Below are 18,414 nucleotides of genomic sequence, written 5' to 3'. Positions count from 1 at the left end.
CTATCGCTTCTGAGGAGACGAAGCCTGGCTCCTGGCCCCATCATGGGCCCTGACACCCACAGCCCGGAGGCTGGCCCCCAGCCGGCTGCTCGGCATGGTTTTGGCACCTTTTCCTCGTGGGGTTGTGAAGAAACGCAGCCTCTGCAGGAGCTACGTGCCCTGCCGGATCACAGCGGAGGCCTCGAGGGGTTTCGATTTTTGGGTATCCAGATGGTCCCAGCAATTGTGAGTGTCACAGTGAGGGATGGTCATTTGAGAAACAGATGTGGAATTTGTTTTATTTCACAAGACTGAACAAATCCATGAAAACGTGCAATCTCAGCCCATTTATACACGCTGTCTTTATTTAAACTACTGCTAGAGGTAATCATTCAAAGCTGCTCAAATTGCACTGGTGACTTTGGGAAAGTCACTGCCGGCACCAGCCTGGACTCTGTTGGACAATATGTTACAGCAGGAGTAGGTGTCAGTTCTCCAGTTTCATTACTGCTGATGGTTATTATTGTCTTCTGGAAATCTCCCTCCCACTGGTGGCTAATCAATGAGCTTGGCATTGCTCCGAAAGAAGTTGTAGGTCAGTAGTAAAACTGCAACAATTAGCAAGTTTGCCTTTTGTGCCAAATATTGCGGCATATTTCCTCACCTCCTCCCTAAATAGTCTGCTTATTGAATTGTTACTTTTTTGACACTAACAGATGGTTCCTAGTGGCTGGCATCTGCAAAATTTGGGAACAGATTGATGAAATTGATAATGACCGGTTTCTGCAACAGATGGCTTATAGACAGATTTCTGTGTAAACTGACAATGTTGCATTTAAAGAGAAGTTTCCAATGAACCCACACGTTACAGCTATGATTACAACATTATTTAGACCCCGAAAAAGGGTTCTAAGCTTAGCATAAGGGCTATGTAGTCTCTAAGACAAAGGTTAAGAAAGATTGATTAGATAATTAGCATTGCTTTATTAGCCTTTCACCACATCTGCACGGTGTTCTTACATAAACATTCCCTGCCTAAAATTGCAGTGGTGACGTTTTAATATTTATTATGCAGATAGGAGAAAGCTCAATTTATTTTATAAAATATAGATGCCTCAGATTTGCAAACCCCATCTAACAGAATATTATACACAGCAAAATCATAAAATAGGAAGAGTGAGCCCCGTGCTGTGGGGGGGACGGAAGCACATGGACTGCAGCCGTGGCTTTTCAAGCCTGCTCTCACTCATGCGAGTGGAGCAATGTCTCACTTTGCAGTGCAGACGGGCCTGGAGTATTGCTGTGGCTGCAGAATTGCTCGCGTGTGTTGGTCCTCTGCTCGCCGACAAGGTTCTCCACAGCCTTTCAGAACAGCTATGATGTGCCCCCCCTTTTTTTGGATAACAAATGTAAGAACATCCTTGTAATGCGGTGATGCCATCACTTTGACAAGGGATTTTGTGGCTTCCATGGCATGAGAGGACTCCAGGTTTGCAGCATCTTGGCAGCGGCAGGCATCTGAGATGTGGCTCCTGGTGCTTGCTGAGCCCTCTGACCTCTCTATGTGGTACAGTACCAGGCTGGGGTTGCTCCTGGCTTTGACAGAGTCATTGCACGTCCTGTGTCAGAGCAAATGCTCTTTTGCTTTGATCACCCATGCCTTGGGTGATGATTGAAGATGTACTTCAACCATGCACCTGTAACTGTCTTGCAGGTCTATCACCCATATCACCCCTGTCTTGCAGGTCTATCACCCATATCACCCCTGTCTTGCCGGTCTGTCACCTGCAAGACGCCTGTAACTGTCTTGCAGGTCTATCCTGAGGTCTATCACCCACAGAAAGTGGCTTTGGGCAGCCCGTTGGCTAAGATAAGTGCCAAAATCCCAAAGCAGGGTCGCTGAGGCAGAGGGAGTGCTGCTGTGCTGCTGAGCAGTGCTCCGTGGCTGTGGTGCTCAGGCTCTCGTCTTGCCACTTAATAGCAGTGAGTTCATAAAGGCAGCATCTGCAGTGCTTCAAGTGAGACATGCAGGAGAACGATAATGCCCAGTACACCTTTATTTGTGTTGGATATCTTTTTCACTTCTGACACGTTGCTTTCTTCTCCCCAAAACTACCTAGGCTTTTACTATCCTCCCTGTGCCTTGTTGCCAACCATTGCAACAACTCATGGGCACGTCTCTGCTGGTATGCCCACCTCCTTGAGATGTCTTCCAGCGAGACAGCTGCCTCTGTTGCTTTTCTTCAGAGGCTCAGGCCGAAGCACTTTGTGCTGTGATCAAAGCACTAATGGGCTACGGTCCCTCCCCGGTAAAACACAGGGCGCGGGGCCAGCGCGTCGGTGACCTTTGAGTTAGCAGAGTATCTCTGGAGTAAAGGCTGAAAACTCTGCCATCGATAAAGCAGTGACTGCAGGCTCATCCATCACAGGCTCTCAACCCATCAGAAACCCCACGGCATAAAGGACATTAAGTAAGAGTTGTGTGAGGACTCGGCCTTGCTTGGCACTGGGTTCTCCTACCTCGATCGAGGACTCTTGACACTGTGAAACAAATTATTCAAAACTTGCCCGAACACCTTAATTTGTGCTGAAGCTCTCAGAGGTCAACGGTGCTGGAGCTGTGAGGCCGGTCAATGAAGATGTATGCAGTGTGCACTGCACATAAATTCACCTGCCTCAAAAAGTCCCATCAGGGTTGCCTTGGGCAGACGGGGACAGGGACGACTCTCCAGAAGGGACGGTATTTGCATCTTTACTGGTGAAGCTGTTGATTGCTACCCTGGCATTATTTTTCTAGCAATGAAAGCAGTGAGGTACATAGAGGGTACCACCACGTGAGGAATTCAGCTTTTTGTTGGTACAACTGGCATCATGGCACGGTTTTGTTTGTTTCCTGCGACTGTATTTTTAAATCCAAGCACTCTTCCCGTTAAAATTGAAATAGTTTAACTAAAATGAGTGTAAAACCAAATAAAACTGGAGCAAAATCCCTTAGGGAATAGCAGTTTAACTGAAATCAGTTCCTCGGTTGAATTGGACAAAGAGACTTTAAAACTGAGCTGCATTAACTGCGTAGTCCTGGAAAAATGTGTTTTGTTGGTGTCTTACAACGCAGAAGTGCAGTTAGTTAAAACCCTCTGAGCTCTCTGCCCTGCAGAGCTGCTCGTCTATACTGTTTCTCCCAAAAGACTTTTTAAAAAATTTGTTCCTTCTTATTTTGCTTCCTTTTTAAATAAAAAATGGGTTTTATGAACAGCCGCAGAGGTGTACAGGTGGCTAGAGACAGTGTTAGGGTCTCACAGGAGTAACAGCTTCAAAACTACCTTTTTTCTGAGTGGCAGGTTCTCAGAGCTTTTTCTAAAATATTCTCAGCTCTGGTTCTGATACAGACACTGTGATGGATGTGCAATTTTCATTGGGTTTGAGTAAATCTGACGATTTGATATCAACCTGAAATTGCATTGGTAAACACAGAATTGAATTTGGCTGCAACTATTTGCATCTAGTATCAGATTGTGGAAAATAATTGTCCACCAAAGAAAGTGAAATATTAAAATCCTTGAAGCCCTTTAATCCTTTTTGTTCTTATTTTTTTTTCCTCTTATATGAGGTTCCTTCGGTGTAGAAAAACAAAACCCTTGTGCAATAGAAATGTATCAAAATGCTAAGGTTAGTTTATTTACATAAATACTGCTTTCGCTGTCTTCCCTAGATTATTTTCAGTGCGAATCACTGTTGCTTGAATGTGCGGTGCTTATAATGATTCAAAAGCTATTATGGCTTCTGCTCTGAGGGATGATCTACTTCTGTAGCAATGCCCAGAGAAATGCTCTGCTTCCTAATTGTTGCTCAAAGGCAGCTAATTTACTCTTTTTCTGGTGTCAGGAAAAATGAGGCATGCTTGCTTTATTTTTTATTTAGCTGGATTACTTGGGCTAGGCAGAGTGAGGGAGATGGGGGCGGCGGGTGTGAATGGAGGGATCTGCAGGCCCTTTTTAGCTGCAGGCTTTTTCCCTGGCATCTCTGCACTGTCACTGGGGACGTTTGGGTCTCTCTTCCAAGGAAAGAAAGGCTGGGGGCATTTCAGCCCCTGCTCTTTGCAAGACTACTCAGATGGCAGCCTGGGTTTGGGCTCGGAGGCATGTTCAAGTCTGGGTCCATCCTCCTGAGCATGAGAAGGTCCCATCCTGGGACTGTTTGAGTTTATTCCTGTTATTCTGCTTTCTCATGGGTTCTGGCTTCCCACGCCCTCAGGAAGGCATTTTCAGCGCTCCTCTACCCTTGGTGGTGGTGGCTGGGATGTGTTCCTGGTGCTAAAGATAAATCTCTTCCCAGTCTATTATCTTTTTGATCAGGCTTTAAGGAAGCCTTGTTTTATCACAGGTACCATGTATCTCCGCGTCTCCCCGTTACTGATCAGACACGGCCGTTTTGGTGAGGGATCTGCACATAATCACGTAACGAGGAGATGCTTTCTGCCAGTGTGCTACAAGGCAGCTTATTCTCCAGTTTGATGAAGGTAAAATAATTCTATGCAAGGATAAACTGCAAACCAACTAAGATATTTTTTTCACCTGTAAAAATGGGAGAGGATATGCGGGATTTTACATCAGTTATGAGCCAATGATTTAATGTCGCCTTTGCAGTACAGGATTAAACACTGACTAAGATGTTTCTTCTTCTTCTTCTTCCCTTATTTTAAGTGCCCAGTTCTTCTTTCTGTCCTTATCAGATGACAGGCTCCCAGGCTGGGAAAACTCATGCTCAGAGACAACGGGAAACTTGGGTTGATTTTCAGGAAGAATGCGGGAATTTCTGACAGTAATCACCTCGTGCTGTAGAAATAAAGCAAAGAAAGGCTTGCCTGGAGCATCAGTGATGGTTGTAATGGTTTTGCACACTTGGGCATTTAAAGGAAAAGATACAGAGCAAAAAAAGGCACAGGTAGAACCATTTCAGGAAATTGTCACAAATAAGTTGTTGGCTGAAAACTGTAGCTTATGCACCGTGTTACTGGATACTTCTTGGGTTGTCTGGTGACCCACATAGCTACAGATAGCGGCCTGCAGTTCTCACGCACTGATACATTCACATGAAGCTTTGCATGGGTGCTCCCTCTCTTGCACGCTCACACTCACGTGCACTCCCACACAGTCGCTAGGTACACAAAGGAGCTCTGAACCACAGTAAAATATCAACAAGAAAGCGCATAAACTCTATCGCATAAGAAATTTGGGCTTCAATAAAAACTTGAGGCACACTGCTGTAATGAATATGGAACTGTATTCTGGGCTCCTAATAGACACCTTAAAAGGGGGCATATTAAAAGGGCAGCCAGTTCCTATTACTTTTAGCAGATTTCAGGGACTGCCTTCTGGTTATTGTAATGAATAACAAAAATAAAATATTCATTCTGTTTTCCTATTTGCTTTTTCTAACCTACTGAGTCCCTAGAGCACTGTGGAATTGAAGTGCATCTCTGATTGATAGCAGCAAGAAAGCAACTGAAAATCATTTTTAAATTGCAAGACTTGTAATTTAAAAAAAAAGTAAGGAGCATTGTTTCTTGTTAGTAAAAGAATTTATGGTTTTAATACGTCAATGGTAAGTAGCAGCCCAGCAGAATAGAGTAGGTCTCGATAGGAGTCTTGCCTAGATTGGGTTGCAGGCTGAGGTCCCAGGCAGATCTCGTGCAGGCTCGGTAGTACCACACTGGAAGAACTCACACGACCAAGGGTTTTAGGGACAAATCTTTTTTTGGGAAAAGCCAGCGTTGTACAGTAGGTTTCACTGGAACAACCGTTCCAGCAAAGGTTCAAGAGACATTAAAGGGGAGCCAGCTTTTCAGTGCTTATTAGTATCGCACTGATTTCTTTCCACCTCTTTAATGGTCTGGGTAGGTACCAGACATCTCCTGGGATGTTTATGCCTACAGAAAATGTGTTCACATCCAGAGTCAAAAGGACTTGGGTAATAACAAATTATTCTGGTAATTCCGATTTCTGCTTTTCAGATACTGCTGGCATACAGCTTCTGAAAGGGGCAGGCAAAGAGGCACCTTTTCCTCTCCAGTACCCATGACATGCATAATCAATAAATGCTATTAGCTGCGCTTCTAGTGTCTCAAGAAGGAATTTGCTTTAGATCTATTAGGGCAGTGGTACTTAATTAGCAATTGATCATTGAGGGAGTTTACTGATGAGTAACAGCTCTTTTATATGTATGTATAACTTTATCTATGTATAAAATGTGGTTTGCAAGCATTGAAACCTTTTTTTAAAGCCCTCCCTGAAACATAACATGTTTTGCTTCAAGCAGCAGTCGCACCGTTCAGGGTTCTGCCAAGGCACCCAGCTGTCCTTACGGCGGTCCCTGGCTACTATTTGCCACCGGCTGATGGATGATCTGCCCCAAGGGCTAGAGGGACCTTTCAGGGACGAGTCCTGGCTACGAGGGACATAGCCAGGGCTCTTCCCCTTTTCCAGTGACCGGTTCCCATGTGCTCTCACCCACTCATGCCCTGTGGCACTTGCACATGGGGCTCTGGGAGAGTTAGCAAACTGGTGTCTAAAAACTGCCTTTCAGATTTGGAAAAAAGCGTATGTTGAGTTTGAGATGAATACATAAGGCTTCTCTGGCTGCAGCTGAGCAATGGCTGCAGTGTTGTCGCTCCACAAAACTTAGTCCCACCCATGCTCCTCCCACGAAGGCTGAAAACACGGGCGAGCGCCCCAGAAAGAACGCCCTGGTGTTCAGCCCACCCTTTGCGAAGGTTACGTGGGCTCAGCGTCGGGTCGGCTCATCCGCCTGCTTTAGCTTTTGTGCCCTTCACCCTCTTCTGCTCCCCACATCCTATTGCGTCCGCTGGCAGAGAGCTGTCTCGCCCCACTTACATCACGGGTTTATTTGGTCTATGTATGTGTATATATATATATATATATATATATATTACTGTTTTGGCTCCATGATTTTGTCTCTCGGGACTGCATTTAGTACCATCTTGCATCTTTCCTTTTATGTTCCCTCCGTCCTGAATTGCTCAGTATATCACCAAATATCATTCTGTCACTCTTTACCATACCCATTTACTGCTGCTGCTGCTTCAGGCTGCGGCTCTGCCTAAACAAGCAGGCAGATAAATTACCCGGAGGGCTCGCATCGCACCTCCCATGATCCACGCACCGTGCAGCAAGTCATGTTTTCCTGGACATGAAATGATCTTTTCCCACTATGGGCTGTGGGATAATAAAGGAGGTGCTTACAAAAGGAGTGGGCTTAAGGTGGCAGAAAACCAGGAATGATTTACCCACTCTATCTACTTTTATTTATAACTTGTGGCTTTTCTTCTGAGGGGGAAAAAAATTGGTGTTTTGACTTTCCATTTCTGGATTATGGAGTGGAGGGTCAAAACCAAGTTTTGACTTGATGATCCCATGACCTGAAATAAAGTGACAAGAGTTCAGCAGCAAAATGACAAATCATCCCTTAAAATGTGTGCAGGTGTCACTGAGAGTAAATTGGGCACAGAAACTGATTTCATGGTATTTGCCTCCTATGTCGAGGTAACAGCCTGAGCAACTTATTCAGATCGTCAGTAATTTGGGGCACCTACTTCCCTCCCCAGACTTGCAAAGTACCACCCGTATTTTGTATGCAACAGCCCTACATCCTCAGTTCTTGGGAACTAACGTGCTGTTGCTGCCCACGTCCAGCAGCATTATTAAAACGGGACAAAAATTAGTATTTAACATTCACACTTACAATTTGCATCACCGTGCCCATTTTCAAAGAAACTGAAGATTTGTGGGGGGAAAAAAAAAAAAAAAATACTTTTTAAAGATTTTCAGGTGGAAGTAGTAATTTTTCTACTGTAATACTCAGGGGTTCAGAGCTGGCATCCAGGTGATGGGTTGCATCTCTCCAGCCCTGGGACAGCTTTCGGTACCCTCGCGTGCGCTTGGGAGAGCACCCAGCAAGGGGCTGTCCCGGGGCAGGCTTGGTCCCCTCGTTTCTGCTTGCCACTGGGCTGAAGGCACGACTTAATTCTCGCTGTCACTCCTTGCTCTGAGTTTAATGGAAAGGTTTGGAAAATGAACACGTTTAATCGACATTTTGAACTTTTGTAACTGATGGGAGAGAAATCAGGTTGCACAGCTCTGGAATATCGTCTCCCAGTCTCTCTGCTGTCTGGACTGTCTTTATCAGCAAGTCTTTCGCTATATGGACGCTATCTGCCATATTGTCGTGCTAAATACCGCACTGAAGCCTGCTAAAGTAATTAATAGCAAACCCCAGGTGTATGGTATCAGCATGCTCTCTGTTACAGGGTGGTGGGGTTGCACCTTTCTGAGTGACATCTCTTCTGTCATGGTTCAGGGCAGTGGGAGCATCTCCTGCTCAGTAAAACCTCTTGTATTGGTTTCAGTGCGCCTGGAGCAGGAGCAGAGCTCCTGGCCGTGGGCTGCTGGTTGCTGTTCCTTGCTTTACTGGAGAGGGATTCTGCGTTTCCATGTGCTGTGTGGGCAGAGCCACGTGGCTTTCCCAGTGATGGTGGCGTTCCCGCGTTGAAAAGTTAACTGTGCTTCTACATCCAAAATAGCTACACGTGGAGGGTGGGAAATAGCCTGGAGCTGTGTCCCAGCACGGACATGTGTGGTGGGGAGCAGGTTGAAGGAGGGAGGGGAGTCAAGGAAAACAGTTGCATTACCATGGGGGCTGCTAATCTCCGTGAGTCTTCGATAAGCAACTTCTAACGCCTTGATTTCCAAAACTATGTATTTTTCCTCTCTTGATCTCAAAAACTTAAATAATTTAATTGATTCTGAGAGTCTGGAAAACAGAAATCATCATTGTGAATGATAGGCTTCCTCTGCTTGCCTACCTGCTAGGTGACATTAAAGAAAAAAAAAGACATTAGCACTTTTCTGTGTAGTTACCTTCAAGTGCAGAGGAGGTTTGTGCTGTGGTGTTATGGCAATCACAGCAGAGCAGCAACTTGAATTGTCAGGCTACCTATGAAACGCAGCATAACTCCCTTTGCAGCATTTGATACCGTGGCAAACGTATCTAGTGAATAGATTTTCTTAAGTAGATAAAATAGGTCATGTATTTTTAGATGGTAAAGGGTGTTTTCATTTGTTAAATAGTGTTTCCTGTTTTCAGTCATTTAAGAGGATTTTCATCATACAAACTGGATCGTAACAAAAAAAAAAAAACCCTCACATTATGAATTTATCTCTGTAACTGTAATAAAATCTTCATTTTTGCTCAGTTTAACACAGCAGGTTTAAACAGCTATTTAGCATGACAAGGATAAATCTGTGTTTGCTATTCACAATAATAGGTCAAATGTATTAAAAAACCCCTGCTCTAATGTGACTTAATCATCAGATACTAACTTTGCTGTATTAAATACCTAGACTTCTTTGGGAGAACAGCTTAGGAGTGAAAAGTTTTACAAAAGTGCTGCTTCACCTGTGATACCCAGCGTGATTAGTATAGCTGACTGCAGACACCTACATGTTTGTCCTTCCCACAAGACCTACAAAAGCTCTCTTATCTTCCCAAAATAAAATATCGGGGGTAGAAACAGATGTGATGTCGTTGGGGGTCAAAACTTGTGGCTCTTGCCGTACCTGGAGGTTGCCCCGTCGCACTGATGCAGCCAAGAGCCGTTGGGGGTGGGGACCTGCAGCACTGTCCCACGGTCACGTCTAGGGACGTGCTTAGGCGAGTGCTTAATTCAAAGCACACAAACCATCTCATTGACTCTATATAGCGCTGAAAAACACTTGTGCGATAAAGTACATCGCACTGTTGGCTCAAACAACAAGAGCTCACGCCTGGATCTGAGAGGCATGAAAATCACAATCAGATGAACCAGCTGTATCGCAGCAGTTTCATCTGAATATGTATGATACTGTTATTTAAAAAGTAGCTTTAGCTGTAGCGCGCTCATTTTTGGAAGCAAGTGTACTAGGAGCAGCTATTTGACCTTCACCCGACATGCAGTGAAGTACTGCAAATGTTTGCTGGATGGTTGTTCTTTTTTGTTTGTTTGTTTTAAAGAACTTCGATCTAGACTTGAGTTTTGTGGATGCCGTGATCCCCCCCCTTCAGCATCCCATACCATAGCTACAGCTATAGGAACCTACAGGTACTTATAGCTATAAGTACTTGTTACCCAGGGAATTTGGAATTGCTCTGATCCCTGCCCAAGGCTGTGGGGCGAGGGCTGTAGGGTGTGCTACAGGGCTGCTTCGCTGGAGTTAGAAACGTGGGGTGTGTTTAACGAGGAAGTGTCTCTACGAAGAAAGCTTCTTTCTGTCTGTGATAACCTTGTTCTGTGTGGAAGGCAGGGCGGCGAAAGGTCTTCACTCCTCCACATGAGAGCAGTTTGCAAGACAACTTACAGCAAAACCAAACCAAGCTCACGCTAACAGAAAATGGCATTTCTTCCGGAGCAAAATCCCACGGCGTAGTGCCTGGAGCAGCCACGGCTTTGCTCCATCCCACCCCTCTGCACCCCGGTGTGCTTGAGCCGGCTTCAACCTTAGAACCGGCAGCTGTCCCTCCGGTAGCACCCAAGTGATGTACTGGATGGGCAGTGACCCAAATGGCACAGACCGGTTTGGCTCTCGGTGTCTGCGGGTTGTGCTCAGGACGAGGTGCTGGGAAGTCGCAGGGACCTGCTGAGATAAATGAGTGTGAGTTTGGCAATTAAATTTGCAGCCGCCTTCACAGTTGTGGACATGCACAAATGGAACTGATGGAGTTTCCTTTGCCTGCTAACGGAAGCATGAAACAAATTATTTTACGTCCAAAGTTTGTAGTAGAGCCGTGAGGGACTTCTAATTACAGAGCTAATGTGCACTTTCCCAGTGATTAGGTAAACACATTTTTTTGTTATTTATAATAGCTTCCATCACACAGATTCAACTAATTACAAAAATGTCCCTTGTAGAAACCATTTACAATTTTAATTCCAATTATTTTTTGATAATTCAGAAACATTTTTCCTATTATTCATCAGAAAGCAGAAAGTTAATCCATTCATTACCACACCGAATGGCTGATTTGAAACCAACCATGGATTACAAAGTCAGACTGAAGGTGAAAAACAGGACTTCGCTGTGCAGAAAGTTGTGGGGGGGCAGGAATAGCTGTAAAAACCCCCAATAACACATTGCTGAAAATATGAATCATTTGCAGAGCTGAAAGAAGAAAGGCAGCGTTACATTTGCAGCTTGAACACTCCCATGTCGAATGACCCCTTTTGTAATGGCAGTAGCAGAAAGTCAGGGACACGTGTTTGCCCAAAATAGCCTCTCTGAGATTTCCGCAGCTAAAGGAAGCCTGTTCAGTGGGCATGAACCAGCTCCCAGTAACGCCAGATCCCCCTTGACTTGCGTGGGGGCTAAATGAATCTGGATACAGATAAAAGCTGCAGCTTGTATTTGAAAGCACTGGGTGTAGTGAAGTAGAAACTTTGGCCCGCGGGTCCGTTTTGCTCTCTCTGTACTCAGGCACGTGCCGAGGCCGGTGCTTCCCAGCCTGCTACGAGCCCGCGGCCAGCTGGGTGCCTTGAGTTCCTGCTAAGTGCCGGCCTGGGACATGCAGGGCAGGAGATGGCCCTGGCTGTTTCCCTGCCAAAACAGAAACACTTTTGAAATAGCAGGTTTTGCACCAATCCTAAGGAAAGCGGCCACGGTGGGAGGGAGCCCTAAGGGTGCCGGAGGATCGGGCTCATTGTCATTGCATCCCAGAGACATACCTCAAATCCCACATCACTCTGGTGGAAACGGTAGGTATCTGTCATGTGATAGCTTTGCCTTTAAAAATACTAGTTTTAACTCAAAACATAAAAGGACCGAAGGTTCAAAGGGCCTTTATAAGCACTGAGGGATGACAGTGAATCTCCTGTGATTCCTTCTGATCCAAAAATTACAGGTCAGGTCCTCCCCGGTATGCATCTCCTTAAGTTATGTGCTTTCAGTGGAGCTGCACTGATTTACAGCCCTGGCCAAGGAGTGAATACATTTCTTTTAACCTGAATGACCTTTTTTTAATGTACCCAATCTAGGAATTAAACATCCCATCTGATCTCCCATTTGTAATTTTATTATACAAAGCTCTAAGACATATACAGCTTTTTTCTCTGAAAAGTGATTATGCTCTTTGTTATGGAGTCATATAAAAGCCTACAAAATTTGCCTCTGACTCCCAGTTTTGTATACCAAACTCCAAATTTAGAGCCCTATAAAACTAGTTTATTGAATTCACTGGGAAAAGCTTTGATTTCTGTACATAAATACTTTAAGAAATGCATTCTTACTATCTCTTACCTTCTCCAAATATTTACTTAAATACAGTTTTCGAAAGACAGTTTCAACCTTCAGAAATGAATTGCTGCCTAAAATGGATTCGACAAGCCATGAATGCTGCATTTAGGTCAGAAAATACAAAATGTTTTAGTTTTGAAATAACATCCTGCAAGGCAGCCCCATATCTTTTGAAGGTGCAAACTCTGAAGACCCATCTCAGCCTGGGTTTCTTAGCTGGGCAAAGCTGACAAGTGATGTTTGGGAACCCTCTGTCCCAACCACGTTGGGAACCCAGCGTGTCCGACGGGGCTGAGACACGTTGGAAAGGGCTTTGCAGGGAGCGAGGCAGAGGCAGGGAGGAAGAGGGGGGACGTAAAGGAGGTCACACGTGAGCACAGTGGGGACAGAGTTGGCTTTTCGGTCCTTTAAAGACATACCCTTTAACCTGGCTGTGCTTTTATCGCAACCACCGTTACCAACACTACCGACGTGCTCCAAAAATACGCGCAGAAAGGAAAACGCAGGCGAGAATGAAGCGTGAGGTCTCAGCCGCTTCTCTGAGGGCACCAAATTCATCCAGCAGCCTTCACCTTTCCTGGACGTAAAAAATGGTTCAATGAACATCTATTGTCTCACCCTCCCCGAACCCTTTCAAGTATCCCCACTCTTCTAGCTGGCTTGCGTTTTAAATCAGTCTGGAGATAAGTGCCACATCTCCCTGTTACAGCTACAGCGTTGCCCAATTAACTGGGGCTTTTGCTGAGACAAAGCCTGGTTTGCTTTCAGCAACTAACAGTCAGACACGGTTGCTTTAGACCTTGTTAACATAAATCCTCCCTTGCAGCCTTGCTGGACAGAATAAATTGGACCACGGGAGCAAAACGCTCCGAGGCCGTAGGGGTTCAATGACAGAAACCACGGAGCTAGAGGCTGCAGCAGAGAAACCACAGCTGAATTTCTGCTGAATATTCGGCCTCAGAACCCAAGGGTGAAAAGATTTCCTCTAGGCCCGAGTCACTGCTGAGCTGGCACTTCTGTATATGCTGTGCTGTGTCCCAGCAGACTACTTGCTCCCTTCCTAATGTGCCACGTCTCTGAAAACGAGCCTCTGACCCAAAGCAGTCCCTTCTTCTTCCTTCACCCGGCTCTGGTGGTGGGACGAGACTAAAACTGGGAGGATGATTAGCTCTGACACAGCTTGGAGCTGCAGACCGGTAAATTTAGGTTGAATATTGCTGGGTATTTCCTGGGGGATGCTGGAACCACGAGAGACTTTGTGCTAGAGAGCCAGAGCTCAGGCCGGCTCATCCCTGGCAGCTAATGAGCACGGAGAGGAGGCAAAATGATGGATCAACAGAGCTGAAGTGTTTTCCAGCATGCCTTCTGCATTCAGCTGTCTTGTGGAGCTGCATAAAGCAAGGGATGTGTTAAAGCATTGCGATGGCTTACAAAGGCACGGGTGGCAGACGGTCTGCGCTTGCCAAGCTCTGGACCTGGGATAGAGACCACTAACAGACCAAATACCAGCAGATGTGTTTGTCATCTCTTCATCTTTCTGGAGAGCCACCATCCGTAGGAAAGGCCAGACTGCCTCAGGAAATGAATACACACAGGTGACGAGTCCTAGAACAAAGCACTTCGGATGACTTCCTTGCAGGATGCTGGGAGGGTTTGTGCTTTTGGCACTCAGCTCTGAAGAGCTGATCCTCCTGCCTCGCCAGCCTGGGCGTGACAGCCTGTACAGTTCCGAAGCAAAAGCCAGACAGCAGGAAAAAAAACCCCACACTGCTGTTAATAAGCAAAGGGACCAACGAGGCCAGAGCTCCCACCTGAACAGGGAGCCTCCTCGTGACAGCACTTTGCTAGAAAGGATCCATTTGCTTCACGACCAAACGCAGGGGTGGGCGTGCAGGGCTCTTTCATCCTCGTCATTAAAGATGATTACCCCGAAGGGAACACCATGTCTGAGGTCTGCCAGAGCCGGCAAGGCTCAAAGACCCTTTCAGCCCACGGAAGTTGCTTTATCAGCCTCCAAAGTGACCCAGCCACGCTGGCTGGTAGGGCAGAAGCACTGAGGGAGCACAAATAATTTCTAAGAGTTTCTAACGCTCCCTTGGGAGGAGGGAAACCGCACCGAGAGCTGAACCAATATGGGCTTGATGAGCAGGTCAGCAAACGCTGCTGATGCAATGTATGCATTGCGTACGTGAGAGTACAAGTCTCCATAGGAAAAAGCTGCACAACTTTTTATTCTCTGCCCTAGAATCACTGTCATCTTAAAATTCTCTGCAAACATGAAAACAAATCATGCTGTCAAAAAATCATGCATTAGAAACAAATTATGCTCTCTAGATGCATCTTGGCAATATAATTGATAAACTGTGAGTATGCAAAATAATTGAAAAAGTAGGGGGGGACACGTAGGATAAATGACTAAAATAGAAAAGTAATGAACACGTGTAAATAAGAGCCACAAACAATAAATATAAATTATGGTGTGACAAACTGTAAATAATCAGAGCATTTCAGGCCTGAAATGTGATCCCTCTTCAGGGAAAACTTGTGTTAGTAAATCTGCAAAAGCCTTAGAGAAGAAAACAAGAGGAGACGAGGTTACCAGGGCTCTTTGAAATGGCAGGCACGATGGATTAGCCCCTGGATTCATTACTCAAAAACTCCACCAGCAGTGTGGAAGTAAGACGTGCTACCAGCCCACTTCCTACCTCCACCCCAACGTACAAATGATCCTGGCAGGAGTGATGCCCCCAGCCTTTCTCACAACTCTATAGATAGATTAAAAAAAAAGGGAGGGCATTTATCTTCCCTAATTTAGCCATTTAGAAGGGGCTTTTAATGGCTAACTCTTGTCTCTTGATTCACTCTACTTTCCCCCTCCCTTCCCGATGTCTTGGGAATTATTGTGATATTCAGAAATAAAAGGTCACTGTCCCTAGCTTCTTCTGCAGATGCACGTATCAAGACAATTTTTTGTCCACTGTGTAGGATTTTAACCCATCTCTTTGTTTCCAGGACTTAAATCCTTTCCAGATCCTCGGGATTAAATTCTCATCAAGACCAGCTCGTGCCAAGACCCTTCAGCATGAGTGGGACTGCAGCCTGAATTAGGGATGAGGCTCAGCCACGGCTGCGGAGGTTATAAAGCAGCCGGAGATCAGTCCTGAGGATGGACCAAGCGGTGTGGGAAGAGATTTGGGATGGATGAGGGCTGGTGGATTTACACCCCGGCTTCCTGGGTGACTCTTGACTTCCGAAAACGAAGGTGAGGGATGACACTTGGACCTTCATTTGCTGTTTCAGAATATGGTTGCTTTGTCTTAGGTTGTCTTTAACTCATTGCCCAGAGCACAGCAGGAAGGTCCCTGCCCACCTGCCCTCCCTGGCGAGGCTAAATCCCTGAGCGTCTGGCGAAGTAGCTGTGGGTTTGTGTCTAGTTAGATGCTATGGGTTAGGACTGAGAAAACATTTCTTTAGTGGACACATTTGAAGGAAAATATTTGCTGCTCACTCTGACTGAAGCTCGTTTGGAAAGCACCGTCAGGAGCAGCGTTTAAGGCAAAGATTGCACACCCCCCCCCCCCCCCCCCCTTTCTGCTGGCTTGCAGACGGTATCACGTGGTAGAAATACATCGTGCACCATGTCTAGAGGTAATAAGAAGAAAAGAAATGACATTAAAATGCAAACTATTGTCGGTGGTTATTTCCGTGGATAGTCCTCTTCCATTTAATAGCACAGAATCCATCACGTTATGCCTTATTTCAGCTGCGCTTGCTCCCGAGAAAAGATGTAGGTCACATCGTGTCGAACGCAGTGCCTTTGAGAAGAGCTCACGGTGCAGTTTTCAGGGAGCGGGGGGGGGGTGTTGCTTTGCCACTTTATTTTCTACCTGTGCTGGCACTCGTGCTTGGCCAAAAGTGGTAGAAAGTGCCGCTAACTAAAATTGGCTGTGGGGCTGTCCCGCTCCGTACGATGTAAGCGGTGGCTGGTGGTGTAAAGCAAGAGAGAGGCAGCCCTGGAGTCCACAAAGGCAAGGAGCTGCTGCTAGGGGTGTAGAAGGAAAAGAAGGGGGAGAAGTTTTGAAATTTTGGGGTACAGGTGAAAACAAGGTTCACCCACCAAATCATACATCTCTGCAGCAGCCCAGGAGCCCCATTAAGTTAACGCTGTGCCATGACTTGCACCACAGAGCCCGAGGGAGATGGAGCGGCCAAAATGTCCTGATTTTAATGTAACCCTACAAGCAATGGTTCAGGACATAGCCTTGCTCCAGTTTAATGGAGGATTTCATGAGACTCAATTAGCAAGGTTATTAATTAATCAATTATGTAAAACAGATAAGCAATCAGATATCCTGTTCTACAGTGATACAGCTCATTGTTAAAACTTAATTAACTCACAGGCTTGGGGACAAAATTAAAAAAAAAAAAAAAACCAAAAAAAACAAAGAAGAAAAAACCCAAACCCTACAGAAGAATCAGTTAGGAGAGAATGATTTCAGCTGAGGACGGAAACTGGGCTTGAGACCAGACGGGACGACAGCCCTGCTCTGAGAGTCTGAGAGGACATCGGAGTTATTTTGGGTAGTTTAACAACCAGCCTGATGTTTGTCTCTACCACTACGGCCAGCTGAGCCAAATTGTGCTCTCTTGCGTGCCAAAATAAATCTATGGTAATTCCTTCCGTGGAACCAAATAGTGCCCACCTTTCAAAGCTGGCTGACGCAGTACATGGCAAGGGAGGAGTGTAGCAGATGTATTTATGCGCACCCCCTCTCCCCTTGCTATAGCAGCAGCTACGGCAGTAGGAGGGGAGGGGAGGGGAGCTGCAGCATCGGTGCCACTAACAACCACCAAAGCTCATTCTAGCTGTCGGATTCTTACGTGACTCGTACCGAAAGCAATGGGAATATTGATCTTTTGTAATAGCCCTTTGTCACCCAAAGTATTTCAATAGCCTACGTGAACCTGTGAAAACCTACATCTTGTTACAGTCTCAGTTTTATTTAATTTTACTTTAGGCTAGCAGTTATTTAGGTCAATTCCTTGCCAGTTGTGATAAATTGATACATCATCTGTGATGGAGCAAAGCTGTGTCTGTATGCTCCTACTCGGACAGACTCTTACCTGAATCTATTTGCATTAACTGGATTTGTGATATTCAGCATAGAAAAACCAGTGTCAAAACCTGCAAGTCTCTCAAAACCTGTAAATAATTTCAGAGGTAATATGTTTTCAAAGCATAAACCAACGTGCTTCTGGACCTTTCCTCTAACAGTATGCTCTGGGGTCGATTTTCCCATGTTTAAGGGCCAGATTGCAAATGTATTGGCTGGGAATGGAAGTAGAGTCATGCTCCAGCAATGATTTTTATTGAGTAACTATGGATGAGAAAAGGCAGTTACTACCTGGCAAAGACCCTGCATTTTAAGTTTTCTTTACAAACTCTCTCTCTGCCCAAGCCTTTAGCGTGGAATTGCAAGAATTTATAGCGATACGTGAAAGAAGGTGATACTCAAGACCAGTAGCTGCCAGGCTCCGTATTTCTTTCTAAATCTGTTGTCAGCAGAGGGGTTTCTTGCACGGCTACAGCTGGGAGGGTGGCTTCGTAGCCATTGAATGCACACATTAGAGTTTTTTACGTACCTCTGCCTCGTTACTGGGCTGATATAGTGCTGGCAAAATCTGAATTTGCTTCTCGCCCTTCCGGAGTGCCACTGTGTGGTTTGTGGGGTTTTTTTAACCCTAGTTTTCAGGGATTAATTTCAAGCAGTTGCTAGATACTGCACACAGGGGACAGGCCCAACCCAGCCTGTAGCAGGAACCTGCCTCTGCAGTCTGGGGGCTGCGATGGGCTGACGAACTGCTCGAGTCAGCCAGCATTTTCCACTGAAGAAAAGTAGGCTCCGTCCTGAAAGCAGCGGGTGGGACTGCTCTGCTCAGTGGGTCTGTCCCTCTCATTCACAGCTTACCTAAATCTATTTGTTTCACCTTTTTTTTTTTTTTTCTTTTTCCTTCCCTAAAGGCTGCTCTTCACGCTGCCTCCCCCCTGCCCTGAAAAAGATGGTCTAGTTTCAAAGATGGGAGTGCTCAGAAA

This window comes from Mycteria americana, chromosome 8, assembly GCF_035582795.1.
Source record: "Mycteria americana isolate JAX WOST 10 ecotype Jacksonville Zoo and Gardens chromosome 8, USCA_MyAme_1.0, whole genome shotgun sequence".
Taxonomy (NCBI): domain Eukaryota; kingdom Metazoa; phylum Chordata; class Aves; order Ciconiiformes; family Ciconiidae; genus Mycteria; species Mycteria americana.
The sequence above is the reverse complement of the archived record's forward strand: the minus strand, read 5'-3'. Positions refer to the sequence as shown.